Source organism: Heterodontus francisci, chromosome 21 (genome assembly GCF_036365525.1).
Source record: "Heterodontus francisci isolate sHetFra1 chromosome 21, sHetFra1.hap1, whole genome shotgun sequence".
Classification (NCBI taxonomy): Eukaryota; Metazoa; Chordata; class Chondrichthyes; order Heterodontiformes; family Heterodontidae; genus Heterodontus; species Heterodontus francisci.
This window is the reverse complement of record NC_090391.1, coordinates 35,248,060-35,266,939: the sequence shown is the minus strand read 5'-3', so window position 1 is coordinate 35,266,939 and position 18,880 is coordinate 35,248,060.

The window sequence follows — 18,880 nt, the reverse complement described above, 5'->3', positions numbered from 1 at the left end:
TGGAGGGAGCTCCCTCTCTATGTACAAAGTGGAGGGGGCACCCTCTCTATGCATAAAGTGGAGTGAGCTCCCTCTCTCTGTGGAAAGTGGAGGGAGTTCCCTCTCTCGGTATAAAGTGGAGGGAGCTCCCTCTCTATGTATAAAGTGGAGGAAGCTCCCTCTCTGTGTAGAAAGTGGAGGGAGCTCCCTCTATAAGTATAAGGTGGAGGGAACTCCCTCTCTATGTATCAAGTGGAGGGAGCTCCCTCTCTATGAATAAAGTGGATGGAGCTCCCTCTCTATGTATAAAGTGGATGGAGCTCCCTCTCTATGTATAAAGTGGAGGGAGTTCGCTCTCTATGAATAAAGTGGAGGGAGCTCCCTCTCTATGTATAATTTGGAGGGAGCTCCCACTCCATCTTTAATTTGCAGGGAGCTACCTCTCTATGCAGAAAGTGGACGGAGCTCCCTCTCTATAGACAAAGTGGACGGAGCTCCCTCTCTCTGAATAAAGTGGAGGGAGCTCCCTCTCTATGTATAAAGTGGCCGGAGCTCCCTCTCTATGTATAAAGTGGAGTGAGCTCCCTCTCTCTGTAGAAAGTAGAGGGAGCTCCTTCTCTCTGTATAAACAGGAGGGAGCTCCATCTCGATGTATAATTTGGTGGAGCTCCCTCTCTATGTATAAAGTGGACGGAGCTCCCTATCTATGTACAAAGTGGAGGGAGCTCCTTCTCTATGTATAAAGTGGAGGGAGCTCCCTCTCGATGTATAAAGTGGAGTGAGCTTTTCTCCATGTACAAAGTGGACGGAGCTCCCTCTCTATGTACAAAGTGGACGGAGCTCCCTCTCTGCATAAATTGGAGGGAGCTCCCTCTCGATGTATAAAGTGGGTGGAGCTCCCTCTCCATGTATAAAGTGGAGAGAGCTCCGCCTCTATGTATAATTTGGAGGGAGCTCCGTCTCTATCTATAAAGTGGAGGGAGCTGCCTCTCTCCATCTAAAGTGGAGGGAGCTCCCTCTCCATGTCAAAGCGAACGGAGCTCCCTCTCCATGTCTAAAGTGGAAGGAGCTCCCTCCAGATGAATAAAGTGGACGGAGCTCACTCTCCATGTATAAAGTGGAGGGAGCTCCCTCTCAATGTATAAAGTGGAGAGAGCTCCGCCTCTATGTATAATTTGGAGGGAGCTCCGTCTCTATCTGTAATTTGCAGGGAGCTCCCTCTCTATGTATTAAGTGGACGGAGCTCCCTCTCTATGTATAAAGTGCAGGGAGCTCCCTCTCAATGTATAAAGTGGAGAGAGCTCCGCCTCTATGTATAATTTGGAGGGAGCTCCGTCTCTATCTGTAATTTGCAGGGAGCTCCCTCTCTATGTATTAAGTGGACGGAGCTCCCTCTCTATGCATAATGTGGAGGGAGTTCCCTCTCTATGTACAAAGTGGAGTGAGCTCCCTCTCTATGTACAAAGTGCACGGAGCTCCCTCTTTATGTATAAAGTGGAGTGAGCTCCCTCTCTATGTACAAAGTGGATGGAGCTCCCTCTCGATGTATAAAGTGGACGGATCTCCCTCCCTATGTATAAAGTGGTCGGAGCTCCCTCTCTATGTATAAAGTGGAGTGAGCTCCCTCTCTATTAATAAAGTGGAGGGAGCTCCCTCTCTATGTACAAAGTGGACGGAGCTCCCTCTCTATGCATAAAGTGGAGGGAGCTCCCTCTCTATGTATAAAGTGGGTGGAGCTCCCTCTCTATGTATAAAGTGGACGGAGCTCCCTCTCTATCTATAAAGTGGAGGGAGCTGCCTCTCTACATCTAAAGTGGAGGGAGCTCCCTCTCCATGTCAAAGCGAACGGAGCTCCCTCTCCATGTCTAAAGTGGAAGGAGCTCCCTCTCGATGAATAAAGTGGACGGAGCTTACTCTCTATGTATAAAGTGGAGGGAGCTCCCTCTCAATGTATAAAGTGGAGGGAGCTCCGCCTCTATGTATAATTTGGAGGGAGCTCCGTGTCTATCTGTAATTTGCAGGGAGCTCCCTCTCTCTGTATAAAGTGGACGGAGCTCCCTCTCTATGTATAAAGTGGAGGGAGCTGCCTCTCTATGAACAAAGTGGACGGAGCTCCCTCTCTATGCATAATATGGAGGGAGCTCCCTCTCTATGTATAAAGTGGAGTGAGCTCCCTCTCTGTGTACAAAGTGGATGGAGCTTCCTCTCTATGTATAAAGTGGACGGAGCTCCCTCCCTACGTATAAAGTGGAGGGAGCTCCCTCTCTATGTATAAAGTGGAGTGAGCTCCCTCTCTATGTATAAAGTGGTGGGAGCTCCCTCTCTATGTACAAAGTGGTGGGAGCTCCCTCTCTATGTACAAAGTGGAGTGAGCTCCCTCTCTCTGTTGAATGTGGAGGGAGCTCCCTCTCTATGTATAAATTGGAGGGATCTCCCTCTCTATGTGTAAAGTGGAGGAAGCTCCCTCTCTGTGTAGAAAGTGGAGGGAGCTCCCTCAATATGTACAAAGTGGAGGGAACCCCCGCTCTATGTATCAAGTGGAGGGAGCTCCCTCTCTATGAATAAAGTGGATGGAGCTCCCTCTCCATGTATAAAGTGGAGGGAGCTCCTACTCGATGTCTAAAGTGGATGGAGCTCCCTCTCTATGTATAAAGTGCAGGGAGTTCCCTCTCTATGAATAAACAGGAGGTAGCTCCCTCTCTATGTATAATTAGGACGGAGCTCCCTCTCTATGTTTGAAGTGGACGGAGCTCCCTCTCTCTGTACAAATTGGACGGAGCTCCCTATCCATGTACAACGTGGAGGGTGCTCCCTCTCTATGTATAAAGTGGGGGGAGCTCCCTCTCTATGTACAAAGTGGAGGGAGGTCCCTCTCTATGTTTAAAGTGGAGGGAGCTCCCTCTCGATGTATAAAGTGGACGGAGCTCCCTCTCTATGGACAAAGTGGACGGAGCTCCCTCTCTATGTATAAAGTGGAGGGAGCTGCCTCTCTATGAACAAAGTGGACGGAACTCCCTCTCTATGCATAATGTGGAGGGAGCTCCCTCTCTATGTACAAAGTGGAGTGAGCTCCCTCTCTATGTACAAAGTGCACGGAGCTCCCTCTTTATGTATAAAGTGGAGTGAGCTCCCTCTCTATGTACAAAGTGGATGGAGCTCCCTCTCTATGTATAAAGTGGACGGAGCTCCCTCCCTATGTATAAAGTGGTCGGAGCTCCCTCTCTATGTATAAAGTGGAGTGAGCTCCTTCTCTATTAATAAAGTGGAGGGAGCTCCCTCTCTATGTACAAAGTGGAGGGAGCTCCCTCTCTATGCATAAAGTGGAGTGAGCTCCCTCTGTCAGTAGAAAGTGGAGGGAGCTCTCTCTCTATGTATAATGTGGAGGGAGCTCTCTCTCTATGTATAAAGTGGAGGAAGCTCCCTCTCTGTGTATCAAGTGGAGTGAGCTCCTTCTCTATGTATAAACAGGAGGCAGCTCCCTCTCTATGTATAATTTGGAGGGAGCTCCCTCTCTATGTATAAAGTGGACGGAGCTCCCTCTCTATGTACAAAGTGGAGGCAGCTCCCTCTCTATGTATAAAGTAGAGGGAGCTCCCTCTCGATTTATAAAGTGGAGTGAGCTCCCTCTCCATGTCCAAAGTGGACGGAGCTCCCTCTCTGTGTCCAAAGTGGACGGAGCTCCCGCTCCATGTAGAAAGTGGAGGGAGCTCCCTCTCGATGTATAAAGTGGATGGGGCTCCCTCTCTATGTATAAAGTGGACGGAGCTCCCTCTCTATCTATAAAGTGGAGGGAGCTGCCTCTCTACATCTAAAGTGGAGGGAGCTCCCTCTCTATGTCAAAGCGAAAGGAGCTCCCTCTCTATGTCCAAATTATAAGGAGCTCCCTCTCTATGAATAAAGTGGACGGAGCTCACTCTCTATGTATAAAGTGGAGGGCGCTCCCTCTCAATGTATAAAGTGGAGGGAGCTCCCCCTCTATTTATAATTTGGAGGGAGCTCCCTGTCCATCTGAAATTTGCAGGGAGCTCCCTCTCTATGTACAAAGTGGACGGAGCTCCCTCTCGATGGACAAAGTGGACGGAGCTCCCTCTCTATGTATAAAGTGGAGGGAGCTCCCTCTCTATATATAAAGTGGAGGGAGCTCCCTCTCTATGTACAAAGTGGACGGATCTCCCTCTCCATGCATAAAGTGGAGGGAGCTCCCTCTCTATGTACAAAGTGGAGTGAGCTCCCTCTCTATGTTCAAAGTGGATGGAGCTCCCTCTCTTTGTATAAAGTGGACGGAGCTCCCTCCCTATGTATAAAGTGGAGGGAGCTCCCTCTCTATGTATAAAGTGGAGTGAGCTCCCTCTCTGTTAATAAAGTGGAGGGAGCTCCCTCTCTATGTACAAAGTGGAGGGGGCACCCTCTCTATGCATAAAGTGGAGTGAGCTCCCTCTCTCTGTGGAAAGTGGAGGGAGTTCCCTCTCTCGGTATAAAGTGGAGGGAGCTCCCTCTCTATGTATAAAGTGGAGGAAGCTCCCTCTCTGTGTAGAAAGTGGAGGGAGCTCCCTCTATAAGTATAAGGTGGAGGGAACTCCCTCTCTATGTATCAAGTGGAGGGAGCTCCCTCTCTATGAATAAAGTGGATGGAGCTCCCTCTCTATGTATAAAGTGGAGGGAGCTCCCGCTCGATGTATAAAGTGGATGGAGCTCCCTCTCTATGTATAAAGTGGAGGGAGTTCGCTCTCTATGAATAAAGTGGAGGGAGCTCCCTCTCTATGTATAATTTGGAGGGAGCTCCCACTCCATCTTTAATTTGCAGGGAGCTACCTCTCTATGCAGAAAGTGGACGGAGCTCCCTCTCTATAGACAAAGTGGACGGAGCTCCCTCTCTCTGAATAAAGTGGAGGGAGCTCCCTCTCTATGTATAAAGTGGCCGGAGCTCCCTCTCTATGTATAAAGTGGAGTGAGCTCCCTCTCTCTGTAGAAAGTAGAGGGAGCTCCTTCTCTCTGTATAAACAGGAGGGAGCTCCATCTCGATGTATAATTTGGTGGAGCTCCCTCTCTATGTATAAAGTGGACGGAGCTCCCTATCTATGTACAAAGTGGAGGGAGCTCCTTCTCTATGTATAAAGTGGAGGGAGCTCCCTCTCGATGTATAAAGTGGAGTGAGCTTTTCTCCATGTACAAAGTGGACGGAGCTCCCTCTCTATGTACAAAGTGGACGGAGCTCCCTCTCTGCATAAATTGGAGGGAGCTCCCTCTCGATGTATAAAGTGGGTGGAGCTCCCTCTCCATGTATAAAGTGGAGAGAGCTCCGCCTCTATGTATAATTTGGAGGGAGCTCCGTCTCTATCTATAAAGTGGAGGGAGCTGCCTCTCTCCATCTAAAGTGGAGGGAGCTCCCTCTCCATGTCAAAGCGAACGGAGCTCCCTCTCCATGTCTAAAGTGGAAGGAGCTCCCTCCAGATGAATAAAGTGGACGGAGCTCACTCTCCATGTATAAAGTGGAGGGAGCTCCCTCTCAATGTATAAAGTGGAGAGAGCTCCGCCTCTATGTATAATTTGGAGGGAGCTCCGTCTCTATCTGTAATTTGCAGGGAGCTCCCTCTCTATGTATTAAGTGGACGGAGCTCCCTCTCTATGTATAAAGTGGAGGGAGCTCCCTCTCAATGCATAAAGTGGAGAGAGCTCCGCCTCTATGTATAATTTGGAGGGAGCTCCGTCTCTATCTGTAATTTGCAGGGAGCTCCCTCTCTATGTATTAAGTGGACGGAGCTCCCTCTCTATGCATAATGTGGAGGGAGTTCCCTCTCTATGTACAAAGTGGAGTGAGCTCCCTCTCTATGTACAAAGTGCACGGAGCTCCCTCTTTATGTATAAAGTGGAGTGAGCTCCCTCTCTATGTACAAAGTGGATGGAGCTCCCTCTCGATGTATAAAGTGGACGGATCTCCCTCCCTATGTATAAAGTGGTCGGAGCTCCCTCTCTATGTATAAAGTGGAGTGAGCTCCCTCTCTATTAATAAAGTGGAGGGAGCTCCCTCTCTATGTACAAAGTGGACGGAGCTCCCTTTCTATGCATAAAGTGGAGGGAGCTCCCTCTCTATGTATAAAGTGGGTGGAGCTCCCTCTCTATGTATAAAGTGGACGGAGCTCCCTCTCTATCTATAAAGTGGAGGGAGCTGCCTCTCTACATCTAAAGTGGAGGGAGCTCCCTCTCCATGTCAAAGCGAACGGAGCTCCCTCTCCAGGTCTAAAATGGAAGGAGCTCCCTCTCGATGAATAAAGTGGACGGAGCTTACTCTCTATGTATAAAGTGGAGGGAGCTCCCTCTCAATGTATAAAGTGGAGGGAGCTCCGCCTCTATGTATAATTTGGAGGGAGCTCCGTGTCTATCTGTAATTTGCAGGGAGCTCCCTCTCTCTGTATAAAGTGGACGGAGCTCCCTCTCTATGTATAAAGTGGAGGGAGCTGCCTCTCTATGAACAAAGTGGACGGAGCTCCCTCTCTATGCATAATGTGGAGGGAGCTCCCTCTCTATGTATAAAGTGGAGTGAGCTCCCTCTCCATGTACAAAGTGGATGGAGCTTCCTCTCTATGTATAAAGTGGACGGAGCTCCCTCCCTTTGTATAAAGTGTTCGGAGCTCCCTCTCTTTGTCGAAAGTGGAGTGAGCTCCATATCTATTAATAAAGTGGAGGGAGCGCCCTCTCTATGTACAAAGTGGAGGGAGCTCCCTCTCTATGTATAAAGTGGAGTGAGCTCCCTCTCTCAGTAGAAAGTGGAGGGAGCTCCCTCTCTATGTATAAAGTGGAGGGAGCTCTCTCTCTATGTATAAAGTGGAGGAAGCTCCCTCTCTGTGTATCAAGTGGAGGGAGCTCCTTCTCTATGTATAAACAGGAGGGAGCTCCCTCTCTATGTATAATTTGGACGGAGCTCCCTCTCTATGTATAAAGTGGACGGAGCTCCCTCTCTATGTACAAAGTGGAGGGAGCTCCCTCTCTATGTATAAAGTGGAGGGAGCTCCCTCTCGATGTATAAAGTGGAGTGAGCTCCCTCTCCATGTCCAAAGTGGACGGAGCTCCCTCTCGATGGACAAAGTGGACGGAGCTCCCTCTCTAAGTATAAAGCGGAGGGAGCTCCCTCTCTATGTCCAAAGTGGACGGAGCTCCCTCCCTATGTATAAAGTGGAGGGAGCTCCCTCTCTATATATAAAGTGGAGGGAGCTCCCTCTCTATGTACAAAGTGGACGGAGCTCCCTCTCTATGTACAAAGTGGTGGGAGCTTCCTCTTTATGTATAAAGTGGAGTGAGCTCCCTCTCTATGTGCAAAGTGGATGGAGCTCCCTCTCTATGTATAAAGTGGACGGATCTCCCTCCCTATGTATAAAGTGGTCGGAGCTCCCTCTCTATGTATAAAGTGGAGTGAGCTCCCTCTCTATTAATAAAGTGGAGGGAGCTCCCTCTCTATGTACAAAGTGGACGGAGCTCCCTCTCTATGCATAAAGTGGAGGGAGCTCGCTCTCTATGTATAAAGTGGGTGGAGCTCCCTCTCGATGTATAAAGTGGACGGAGCTCCCTCTCTATCTATAAAGTGGAGGGAGCTGCCTCTCTACATCTAAAGTGGAGGGAGCTCCCTCTCCATGTCAAAGCGAACGGAGCTCCCTCTCCATGTCTAAAGTGGAAGGAGCTCCCTCTCGATGAATAAAGTGGACGGAGCTTACTCTCTATGTATAAAGTGGAGGGAGCTCCCTCTCAATGTATAAAGTGGAGGGAGCTCCGCCTCTATGTATAATTTGGAGGGAGCTCCGTGTCTATCTGTAATTTGCAGGGAGCTCCCTCTCTCTGTATAAAGTGGACGGAGCTCCCTCTCTATGTATAAAGTGGAGGGAGCTGCCTCTCTATGAACAAAGTGGACGGAGCTCCCTCTCTATGCATAATGTGGAGGGAGCTCCCTCTCTATGTATAAAGTGGAGTGAGCTCCCTCTCTATGTACAAAGTGGATGGAGCTTCCTCTCTATGTATAAAGTGGACGGAGCTCCCTCCCTTTGTATAAAGTGTTCGGAGCTCCCTCTCTTTGTCGAAAGTGGAGTGAGCTCCATATCTATTAATAAAGTGGAGGGAGCGCCCTCTCTATGTCCAAAGTGGAGGGAGCTCCCTCTCTATGTATAAAGTGGAGTGAGCTCCCTCTCTCAGTAGAAAGTGGAGGGAGCTCCCTCTCTATGTATAAAGTGGAGGGAGCTCTCTCTCTATGTATAAAGTGGAGGAAGCTCCCTCTCTGTGTATCAAGTGGAGGTAGCTCCTTCTCTATGTATAAACAGGAGGGAGCTCCCTCTCTATGTATAATTTGGATGGAGCTCCCTCTCTATGTATAAAGTGGACGGAGCTCCCTCTCTATGTACAAAGTGGAGGGAGCTCCCTCTCTATGTATAAAGTGGAGGGAGCTCCCTCTCGATGTATAAAGTGGAGTGAGCTCCCTCTCCATGTCCAAAGTGGACGGTGCTCCCTCTCGATGGACAAAGTGGACGGAGCTCCCTCTCTAAGTATAAAGCGGAGGGAGCTCCCTCTCTATGTCCAAAGTGGACGGAGCTCCCTCCCTATGTATAAAGTGGAGGGAGCTCCCTCTCTATATATAAAGTGGAGGGAGCTCCCTCTCTATGTACAAAGTGGACGGAGCTCCCTCTCTATGTACAAAGTGGTGGGAGCTTCCTCTTTATGTATAAAGTGGAGTGAGCTCCCTCTCTACGTACAAAGTGAATGGAGCTCCCTCTCTTTGTATAAAGTGGAGGGAGCTCCCTCCCTATGTATAAAGTGGAGGGAGCTCCCTCTCTATGTATAAAGTGGAGTGAGCTCCCTCTCTGTTAATAAAGTGGAGGGAGATCCCTCTCTATGTACAAAGTGGAGGGAGCACCCTCTCTATGTATCAAGTGGAGTGAGCTCCCTCTCTCTGCAGAAAGTGGAGGGAGCTCCCTCTCTATGTATAAAGTGGAGGGAGCTCCCTCTCTATGTATAAATTGGAGGAAGCTCCCTCTCTGTGTAGAAAGTGGAGGGAGCTCCCTCTATAAGTATAAAGTGGAGTGAACTCCCTCTCTATGTATCAAGTGGAGGGAGCTCCCTCTCTATGAATAAAGTGGATGGAGCTCCCTCTCTGTGTAGAAAGTGGAGGGAGCTCCCTCCATAAGTATAAAGTGGAGTGAACTCCCTCTCTGTGTAGAAAGTGGAGGGAGCTCCCTCTCCATGTATAAAGTGGAGTGAACTCCCTCTCTATGTACCAAGTGGACGGAGCTCCCTCTCTATGTACAAAGTGGTGGGAGCTCCCTCTTTATGTATAAAGTGGAGTGAGCTCCCTCTCTACGTACAAAGTGAATGGAGCTCCCTCTCTTTGTATAAAGTGGAGGGAGCTCCCTCCCTATGTATAAAGTGGAGGGAGCTCCCTCTCTATGTATAAAGTGGAGTGAGCTCCCTCTCTGTTAATAAAGTGGAGGGAGCTCCCTCTCTATGTACAAAGTGGAGGGAGCACCCTCTCTATGTATCAAGTGGAGTGAGCTCCCTCTCTCTGTAGAAAGTGGAGGGAGCTCCCTCTCTATGTATAAAGTGGAGGGAGCTCCCTCTCTATGTATAAAGTGGAGGAAGCTCCCTCTCTGTGTAGAAAGTGGAGGGAACTCCCTCTATAAGTATAAAGTGGAGTGAACTCCCTCTCTATGTATCAAGTGGAGGGAGCTCCCTCTCTATGAATAAAGTGGATGGAGCTCCCTCTCTGTGTAGAAAGTGGAGGGAGCTCCCTCCATAAGTATAAAGTGGAGTGAACTCCCTCTCTGTGTAGAAAGTGGAGGGAGCTCCCTCTCCATGTATAAAGTGGAGTGAACTCCCTCTCTATGTACCAAGTGGAGTGAGCTCCCTCTCTATGCATAAACTGGAAGGAGCTCCCTCTCTATGTATAAAGTGGTGGGAGCTCTCGCTCGATGGATGAAGTGGACGGAGCTCCCTCTCTATTTATAAGGTTGAGGGAGCTCCCTCTCTGTGTATAAAGAGGAAGGAGCTCCCTCTCTATGTATAATTTGGACGGAGCTCCATCTCTATGTATAAAGTGGACGGAGCTCCCTCTCTCTGTACAAAGTGGAGGGAGCTCCCTCTCTCTGTATAAAGTAGACGGAGCTCCCTCTCTCTGGACAAATTGGACGGAGATCCCTCTCTATATATAAAGAAGAGGGAGCTCCCTCTCCATGTCAATGCGGACGGAGCTCCCTCTTTAAGAATAAAGTGGATTGAGATCCCTCTCTCTGTATAAATTGGACGGAGCTCCCTCTCTATGTATAAAGTGGAGTGAGCTCCCTCTCCATGTCCAAAGTGGACGGAGCTCCCTCTCGATGGACAAAGTGGACGGAGCTCCCTCTCTAAGTATAAAGCGGAGGGAGCTCCCTCTCTATGTCCAAAGTGGACGGAGCTCCCTCTCTATGTATAAAGTGGAGGGAGCTCCCTCTCTATATATAAAGTGGAGGGAGCTCCCTCTCTATGTACAAAGTGGACGGAGCTCCCTCTCTATGTACAAAGTGGTGGGAGCTTCCTCTTTATGTATAAAGTGGAGTGAGCTCCCTCTCTACGTACAAAGTGAATGGAGCTCCCTCTCTTTGTATAAAGTGGAGGGAGCTCCCTCCCTATGTATAAAGTGGAGGGAGCTCCCTCTCTATGTATAAAGTGGAGTGAGCTCCCTCTCTGTTAATAAAGTGGAGGGAGCTCCCTCTCTATGTACAAAGTGGAGGGAGCACCCTCTCTATGTATCAAGTGGAGTGAGCTCCCTCTCTCTGTAGAAAGTGGAGGGAGCTCCCTCTCTATGTATAAAGTGGAGGGAGCTCCCTCTCTATGTATAAAGTGGAGGAAGCTCCCTCTCTGTGTAGAAAGTGGAGGGAGCTCCCTCTATAAGTATAAAGTGGAGTGAACTCCCTCTCTATGTATCAAGTGGAGGGAGCTCCCTCTCTATGAATAAAGTGGATGGAGCTCCCTCTCTGTGTGGAAGGTGGAGGGAGCTCCCTCCATAAGTATAAAGTGGAGTGAACTCCCTCTCTGTGTAGAAAGTGGAGGGAGCTCCCTCTCCATGTATAAAGTGGAGTGAACTCCCTCTCTATGTACCAAGTGGACGGAGCTCCCTCTCTATGTACAAAGTGGTGGGAGCTCCCTCTTTATGTATAAAGTGGAGTGAGCTCCCTCTCTACGTACAAAGTGAATGGAGCTCCCTCTCTTTGTATAAAGTGGAGGGAGCTCCCTCCCTATGTATAAAGTGGAGGGAGCTCCCTCTCTATGTATAAAGTGGAGTGAGCTCCCTCTCTGTTAATAAAGTGGAGGGAGCTCCCTCTCTATGTACAAAGTGGAGGGAGCACCCTCTCTATGCATCAAGTGGAGTGAGCTCCCTCTCTCTGTAGAAAGTGAAGGGAGCTCCCTCTCTATGTATAAAGTGGAGGGAGCTCCCTCTCTATGTATAAAGTGGAGGAAGCTCCCTCTCTGTGTAGAAAGTGGAGGGAACTCCCTCTATAAGTATAAAGTGGAGTGAACTCCCTCTCTATGTATCAAGTGGAGGGAGCTCCCTCTCTGTGAATAAAGTGGATGGAGCTCCCTCTCTGTGTAGAAAGTGGAGGGAGCTCCCTCCATAAGTATAAAGTGGAGTGAACTCCCTCTCTGTGTAGAAAGTGGAGGGAGCTCCCTCTCCATGTATAAATTGGAGTGAACTCCCTCTCTATGTACCAAGTGGAGTGAGCTCCCTCTCTATGTCTCAATTGGACGGAGCTCCCTCTCTATGTATAAAGTGGACGGAGCTCCCTCTCTATTTATAAGGTTGAGGGAGCTCCCTCTCTGTGTATAAACAGGAAGGAGCTCCCTCTCTATGTATAATTTGGACGGAGCTCCATCTCTATGTATAAAGTGGACGGAGCTCCCTCTCTCTGTACAAAGTGGAGGGAGCTCCCTCTCTCTGTATAAAGTGGACGGAGCTCCCTCTCTATGGACAAATTGGACGGAGATCCCTCTCTATATATAAAGAAGAGGGAGCTCCCTCTCCATGTCAAAGCGGACGGAGCTCGCTCTTTAAGAATAAAGTGGATTGAGATCCCTCTCTATGTCTCAATTGGACGGAGCTCCCTCTCTATGTATAAAGTGGAGGGAGCTCCCTCACTATGTATAAAGTGGAGGGAGCTCCCTCTCGATGTATAATTTGGAGGGAGCTCCCTCTCTATACATAATTTGCAGGGAGATCCCATTCTATATATAAAGTGGAGGGTGCTCCCTCTCTATGTATAAAGTGGACGGAGCAACCTCTCTATGTATAAAGTGGAGGGAGCTCCCTCTCTCTGTACAAAGTGGACGGAGCTCCCTCTCTATGCACAAAGTGCAGGGAGCTCCCCCTCTATTTATAAAGTGGAGGGAGCTCCCTCTCTATATCTAAAGTGGAGGGAGCTCCATCTTTACGTACAAAGTGGAGGGAGCTCCCTCTCTATGTATCAAGTGGAGGGAGCTCCCTCTCGATGTATAAAGTGGAGTGAGCTCCCTCTCTATGTACAAAGTGGACGGTGCTCCCTCTCTATGTGCAAAGTGGACGGAGCTCCCTCTCTACGTATAAAGTGGAGGGAGCTCCCTCTCTATGTATAAAGTGAATGGAGCTCCCTCTCTATTGATAAAGTGGACGGAGCTCCCTCTCCATGTATAAAGTGGAGGGAGCTCCCTCTCTATATATAAATTGGAGGGAGCTCTCTCTCTTTGTCAAAGCAGTCGGAGCTCCCTCTCTATGAATAAAGTGGAGGGAGCTCCCTCTCTATGTATAAAGTGGACGGATCTCACTCTCTATGTATAAAGTGGAGGGAGCTCCTTCTCAATGTATAATTTGGAGGGAGCTCCCTCTCTATCTATAATTTGCAGGGGGCTCCCTCTCTATGTATAAAGTGGACGGAGCTCCCTCTCTATGGACAAAGGGGACGGAGCTCCCTCTCCATGGATCAAGCGGAGGGAGCTCCCTCTCTATGTCCAAAGTGGACGGGGCTCCCTCTCTATGTATAAAGTGGAGGGAGCTCCCTCTCTATATATAAAGTGGATGGAGCACCCTCTCCATACATAAAGTGGAGTGAGCTCGCTCTCTATGTACAAAGTGGAGGGAGCTCCCTCTCCATGTATAAAGTGGAGGGAGCTCCCTCTCGATGTATAAAGTGGAGTGAGCTCCCTCTCTATTTGCAAAGTGGACGGAGCTCCCTCTCCATGTACAAAGTGGAGGGAGCTCCCTCTCTATGTATAAAGTGGAGGGAGCTCCCTCTCTATCTCTAAAGTGGAGGGAGCTGCCTCTCTACATCTAAAGTGGAGGGAGCTTCTTCTCTATGTCAAAGCGAACGGAGCTCCCTCTCTATGTCTAAAGTGGAGGGAGCTCCCTCTCTATGATTAAAGTGGACGGAGCTCACTCTCTATGTATAAAGTGGAGGGAGCTCCCTCTCAATGTATAAAGTGCAGGGAGCTCCCGCTCTGCATCTAAAGTGGAGGGAGCTCCCTCTCTATGAATAAAGTGGACGGAGCTCACTCTCTATGTATAAAGTGGAGGGAGCTCCCTCTCAATGTATGAAGTGGAGGGAGCTCCCGCTCTATGTATAATTTGGAGGGAGCTCCCTCTCTCTCTGTAATTTGCTGGGAGCTCCCTCTCTATGTATAAAGTGGACGGAGCTCCCTCTCTAAGGACAATGTGGACGCAGCTCCCTCTCTATGTATAAAGTGGAGGGAGCTCCCGCTCTATATATAAAGTGGAGGGAGCTCCCTCTCTGTGTACAAAGTGGACGGAGCTCCCTCTCTATGCATAAAGTGGAGGGAGCTCCCTCTCTTTGTAAAAAGTGGAGGGAAATCCCTCTCTATGTATAAAGTGGAGGAAGCTCCCTCTCTGCGTAGAATGTGGAGGGAGCTCCCTCTATATTTATAAAGTGGAGGGAACTCCCTCTCTATGTATCAAGTGGAGGAAGCTCCCTCTCTATGAATAAAGTGGATGGAGCTCCCTCTCTATGTATAAAGTGGAGGGAGCTCCCGCTCGATGAATAAACAGGAGGGAGCTCCCTCTCTATGTACAAAGTGGATGGAGTTCCCTCTCTATGTATAAAGTGGTGGGAGCTCCCTCTCTATCTATAAAGTGGAGGGAGCTGCCTCTCTACATCTAAAGTGGAGGGAGCTCCCTTCTCTATGTCAAAGCGAACGGAGCTCCCTCTCTAGATCTAAAGTGGAGGGAGCTCCCTCTCTATGATTAAAGTGGACGGAGGTCACTTTCGATGTATAAAGTGGAGGGAGCTCCTTCTCAATGTATTAAGTTGAGGGAGCTCCCGCTCTATGTATAATTTGGAGGGAGCTCCCTCTCTATTTGTAATTTGCAGGGAGCTCCCTCTCTATGTAAAAAGTGGATTGAGCTCCCTCTCTATGGACAAAGTGGACGGAGCTCCCTCTCCATGTATAAAGTGGAGGGAGATCCCTCTCTATATATAAAGTGGAGGGAGCTCCCTCTATATGTATAAAGTGGAGTGAGATCCCTCTCTATGTACAAAGTGGATGTAGCTCCCTCTCTATGTATAAAGTGGACGGAGCTCCCTCCCTACGTATAAAGTGGAGGGAGCTCCCTCTCTATGTATAAAGTGGAGGGAGCACCCTCTCTATGTATAAAGTGGAGGGAGCTCCCTCTCTCTGTACAAAGTGGAGGGAGCTCCCTCTCTATGTATAAAGTGGAGTGAGCTCCCTCTCTCTGTAGAAAGTGGAAGGATCTCCCTCTCTATGTATAAAGTGGAGGGAGATCCCTCTCTATGTGTAAAGTGGAGTAAGCTCCCTCTCTGTGTAGAAAGTGGAGGGAGCTCCCTCTATATGTATAAAGTGGAGGGAACCCCCTCTCTATGTATCAAGTGGAGGGAGCTCCCTCTCTATGAATAAAGTGGATGGAGCTCCCTCTCCATGTACAAAGTGGAGGGAGCTCCCGCTCGATGCATAAAGTGGATGGAGCTCCCTCTATATGTATAAAGTGGAGGGAACCCCCTCTCTATGTATCAAGTGGAGGGAGCTCCCTCTCTATGAATAAAGTGGATGGAGCTCCCTCTCAATGTTTAAAGTGGACGGAGCTCCCTCTCTCTGTGCAAAGTGGACGGAGCTCCCTATCCATGTACAACGTGGGGGAAGCTTCCTCTCTATGTATAAAGTGGAGGGAGCTCCCTCTCGATGTGCAAAGTGGAGGGAGGTCCCTCTCTCTGTTTAAAGTGGAGGGAGCTCCCGCTCGATGTATAAAGTGGAGTGAGCTCCCTCTCCATTTACAAAGTGGACGGAGCTCCCTCTCTATGTACAAAGTGGACGGAGCTCCCTCTCGATGTATAAAGTGGAGGGAGCTCCCTCTCTATGTATAAAGTGGATGGAGCTCCATCTCTATGTATAAAGTGGAAAGAGCTCCCTCTCTATGTAGAAAGTGGAGGGAGCTCCCGCTCGATGTATAAAGTGGATGGAGCTCCCTCTCTATGTATAAAGTGGAGGGAGTTCCCTCTCTATGAATAAAGTGGAGGGAGCTCCCTCTCTATGTATAATTTGGAGGGAGCTCCCTCTCTATCTTTAATTTGCAGGGAGCTCCCTCTCTATGCATAAAGTGGACGGAGCTCCCTCTCTATAAACAAAGTGGACGGAGCTCCCTCTCTATGAATAAAGTGGAGGGAGCTCCCTCTCTATGTATAAAGTGGCCGGAGCTCCCTCTCTATGTATAAAGTGGAGTGAGCTCCCTCTCTCTGTAGAAAGTAGAGGGAGCTCCTTCTCTATGTATAAAGTGGAGGGAGCTCCCTCTCTATGTATAATTTGGAGGGAGCTCCCTCTCTATGTACAAAGTGCAGGGAGCTCCCTCTCTATGTACAAAGTGGAGGGAGCTCCCTCTCTGTGTATAAAGTGGAGGGAGCTCCCTCTCTATGTATAAAGTGGAGTGAGCTTTTCTCCATGTACAAAGTGGACGGAGCTCCCTCTCTATGTACAAAGTGGACGGAGCTCCCTCTCCATGCATAAAGTGGAGGGAGCTCCCTCCCTATGTATAAAGTGGGTGGAGCTCCCTCTCTATGTATAAAGTGGACGGAGCTCCCTCTCTATCTATAAAGTGGAGGGAGCTGCCTCTCTACATCTAAAGTGGAGGGAGCTCCCTCTCCATGTCAAAGCGAACGGAGCTCCCTCTCTATGTCTAAAGTGGAAGGAGCTCCCTCTCGATGAATAAAGTGGACGGAGCTCACTCTCTATGTATAAAGTGGACGGAGCTTCCTCCCTACGTATAAAGTGGAGGGAGCTCCCTCTCTATGTATAAAGTGGAGTGAGCTCCCTCTCTATGTATAAAGTGGAGGGAGCTCCCTCTCTCTGTACAAAGTGGAGGGAGCTCCCTCTCTATGTATTAAGTGGAGTGAGCTCCCTCTCTCTGTAGAAAGTGGAGGGAGCTCCCTCTCTCTGTATAAAGTGGAGGGAGCTCCCTCTCTATGTGTAAAGTGGAGGAAGCTCCCTCTCTGTGTCGAAAGTGGAGGGAGCTCCCTCTATATGTATAAAGTGGAGGGAACCCCCTCTCTATGTATCAAGTGGAGGGAGCTCCCTCTCTATGAATAAAGTGGATGGAGCTCCCTCTCTATGTTTAAAGTGGACGGAGCTCCCTGTCTCTGTGCAAAGTGGACGGAGCTCCCTATCCATGTACAACGTCGGGGGAGCTTCCTCTCTATGTATAAAGTGGAGGGAGCTCCCTCTCTATGTACAAAGTGGAGGGACGTCCCTCTCTATGTTTAAAGTGGAGGGAGCTCCCTCTCGATGTTTAAAGTGGAGTGAGCTCCCTCTCCATGTACAAAGTGGACGGAGCTCCCTCTCTATGTACAAAGTGGACGGAGCTCCCTCTCGATGTATAAAGTGGAGGGAGCTCCCTCTCTATGTATAAAGTGGATGGAGCTCCATCTCTATGTATAAAGTGGAGGGAGTTCGCTCTCTATGAATAAAGTGGAGGGAGCTCCCTCTCTATGGATAATTTGGAGGGAGCTCCCTCTCCATCTTTAATTTGCAGGGAGCTCCCTCTCTATGTATAAAGTGGACGGAGCTCCCTCTCTATAGACAAAGTGGACGGAGCTCCCTCTCTATGAATAAAGTGGAGGGAGCTCCCTCTCTATGTATAAAGTGGCCGGAGCTCCCTCTCTATGTATAAAGTGGAGTGAGCTCCCTCTCTCTGTAGAAAGTAGAGGGAGCTTCTTCTCTATGTATAAAGAGGAGGGAGCTCCCTCTCTATGTACAATTTAGAGGGAGCTCCCTCTCTATGTATAAAGTGGACGGAGCTCCCTCTCTATGCACAAAGTGGAGGGAGCTCCCTCTCTATGTATAAAGTGGAGGGAGCTCCCTCTCGATGTATAAAGTGGAGTGAGCTTTTCTCCATGTACAAAGTGGACGGAGCTCCCTCTCTATGGACAAAGTGGACGGAGCTCCCTCTCTATGCATAAAGTGGAGGGAGCTCCCTCTCTATGTATAAAGTGGGTGGAGCTCCCTCTCTATCTGTAAAGTGGAGGGAGCTGCCTCTCTGCATCTAAAGTGGAGGGAGCTCCCTCTCCATGTCAAAGCGAACGGAGCTCCCTCTCTATGTCTAAAGTGGAAGGAGCTCCCTCTCGATGAATAAAGTGGACGGAGCTCACTCTCTATGTATAAAGTGGACGGAGCTCCCTCCATACGTATAAAGTGGAGGGAGCTCCCTCTCTATGTATAAAGTGGAGTGAGCTCCCTCTCTATGTATAAAGTGGAGGGAGCTCCCTCTCTCTGTACAAAGTGGAGGGAGCTCCCTCTCTATGTATAAAGTGGAGTGAGCTCCCTCTCTCCGTAGAAAGTGGAGGGAGCTCCCTCTCTATGTATAAAGTGGAGGTTGCTCCCTCTCTATGTGTAAAGTGGAGGAAGCTCCCTCTCTGTGTAGAAAGTGGAGGGAGCTCCCTCTATATGTATAAAGTGGAGGGAACCCCCTCTCTATGTATCAAGTGGAGGGAGCTCCCTCTCTATGAATAACGTGGATGGAGCTCCCTCTCCATGTATAAAGTGGAGGGAGCTCCCGCTCGATGTATAAAGTGGATGGAGCTCCCTCTATAGGTATAAAGTGGAGGGAACCCCCTCTCTATGTATCAAGTGGAGGGAGCTCCCTCTCTATGAATAAAGTGGATGGAGCTCCCTCTAAATGTTTAAAGTGGACGGAGCTCCCTCTCTCTGTACAAAGTGGACGGAGCTCCCGATCCATGTACAACGTGGGGGGAGCTCCGTCTCTATGTATAAAGTGGAGGGAGCTCCCTCTCTATGTACAAAGTGGAGGGAGGTCCCTCTCTATGTTTAAAGTGGAGGGAGCTCCCTCTCGATGTATAAAGTGGAGTGAGCTCCCTCTCCATGGACAAAGTGGACGGAGCTCCCTCTCTATGTACAAAGTGGACGGAGCTCCCTCTCGATGTATAAAGTGGAGGGAGCTCCCTCTCTTTGTATAAACTGGAGGGAGCTCCCGCTCGATGTATAAAGTGGATGGAGCTCCCTCTCTATGTATAAAGTGGAGGGAGTTCCCTCTCTATGAATAAAGTGGAGGGAGCTCCATCTCTATGTATAATTTGGAGGGAGCTCCCTCTCCATCTTTAATTTGCAGGGAGCTCCCTCTCTATGTATAAAGTGGACGGAGCTCCCTCTCTATAGACAAAGTGGACGGAGCTCCCTCTCTATGAATAAAGTGGAGGGAGCTCCCTCTCTATGTATAAAGTGGCCGGAGCTCCCTCTCTTTGTATAAAGTGGAGTGAGCTCCCTCTCTCTGTAGAAAGTAGAGGGAGCTCCTTCTCTATGTATAAACAGGAGGGAGCTCCCTCTCTATGTATAATTTGGAGGGAGCTCCCTCTCTATGTATGAAGTGGACGGAGCTCCCTCTCTATGT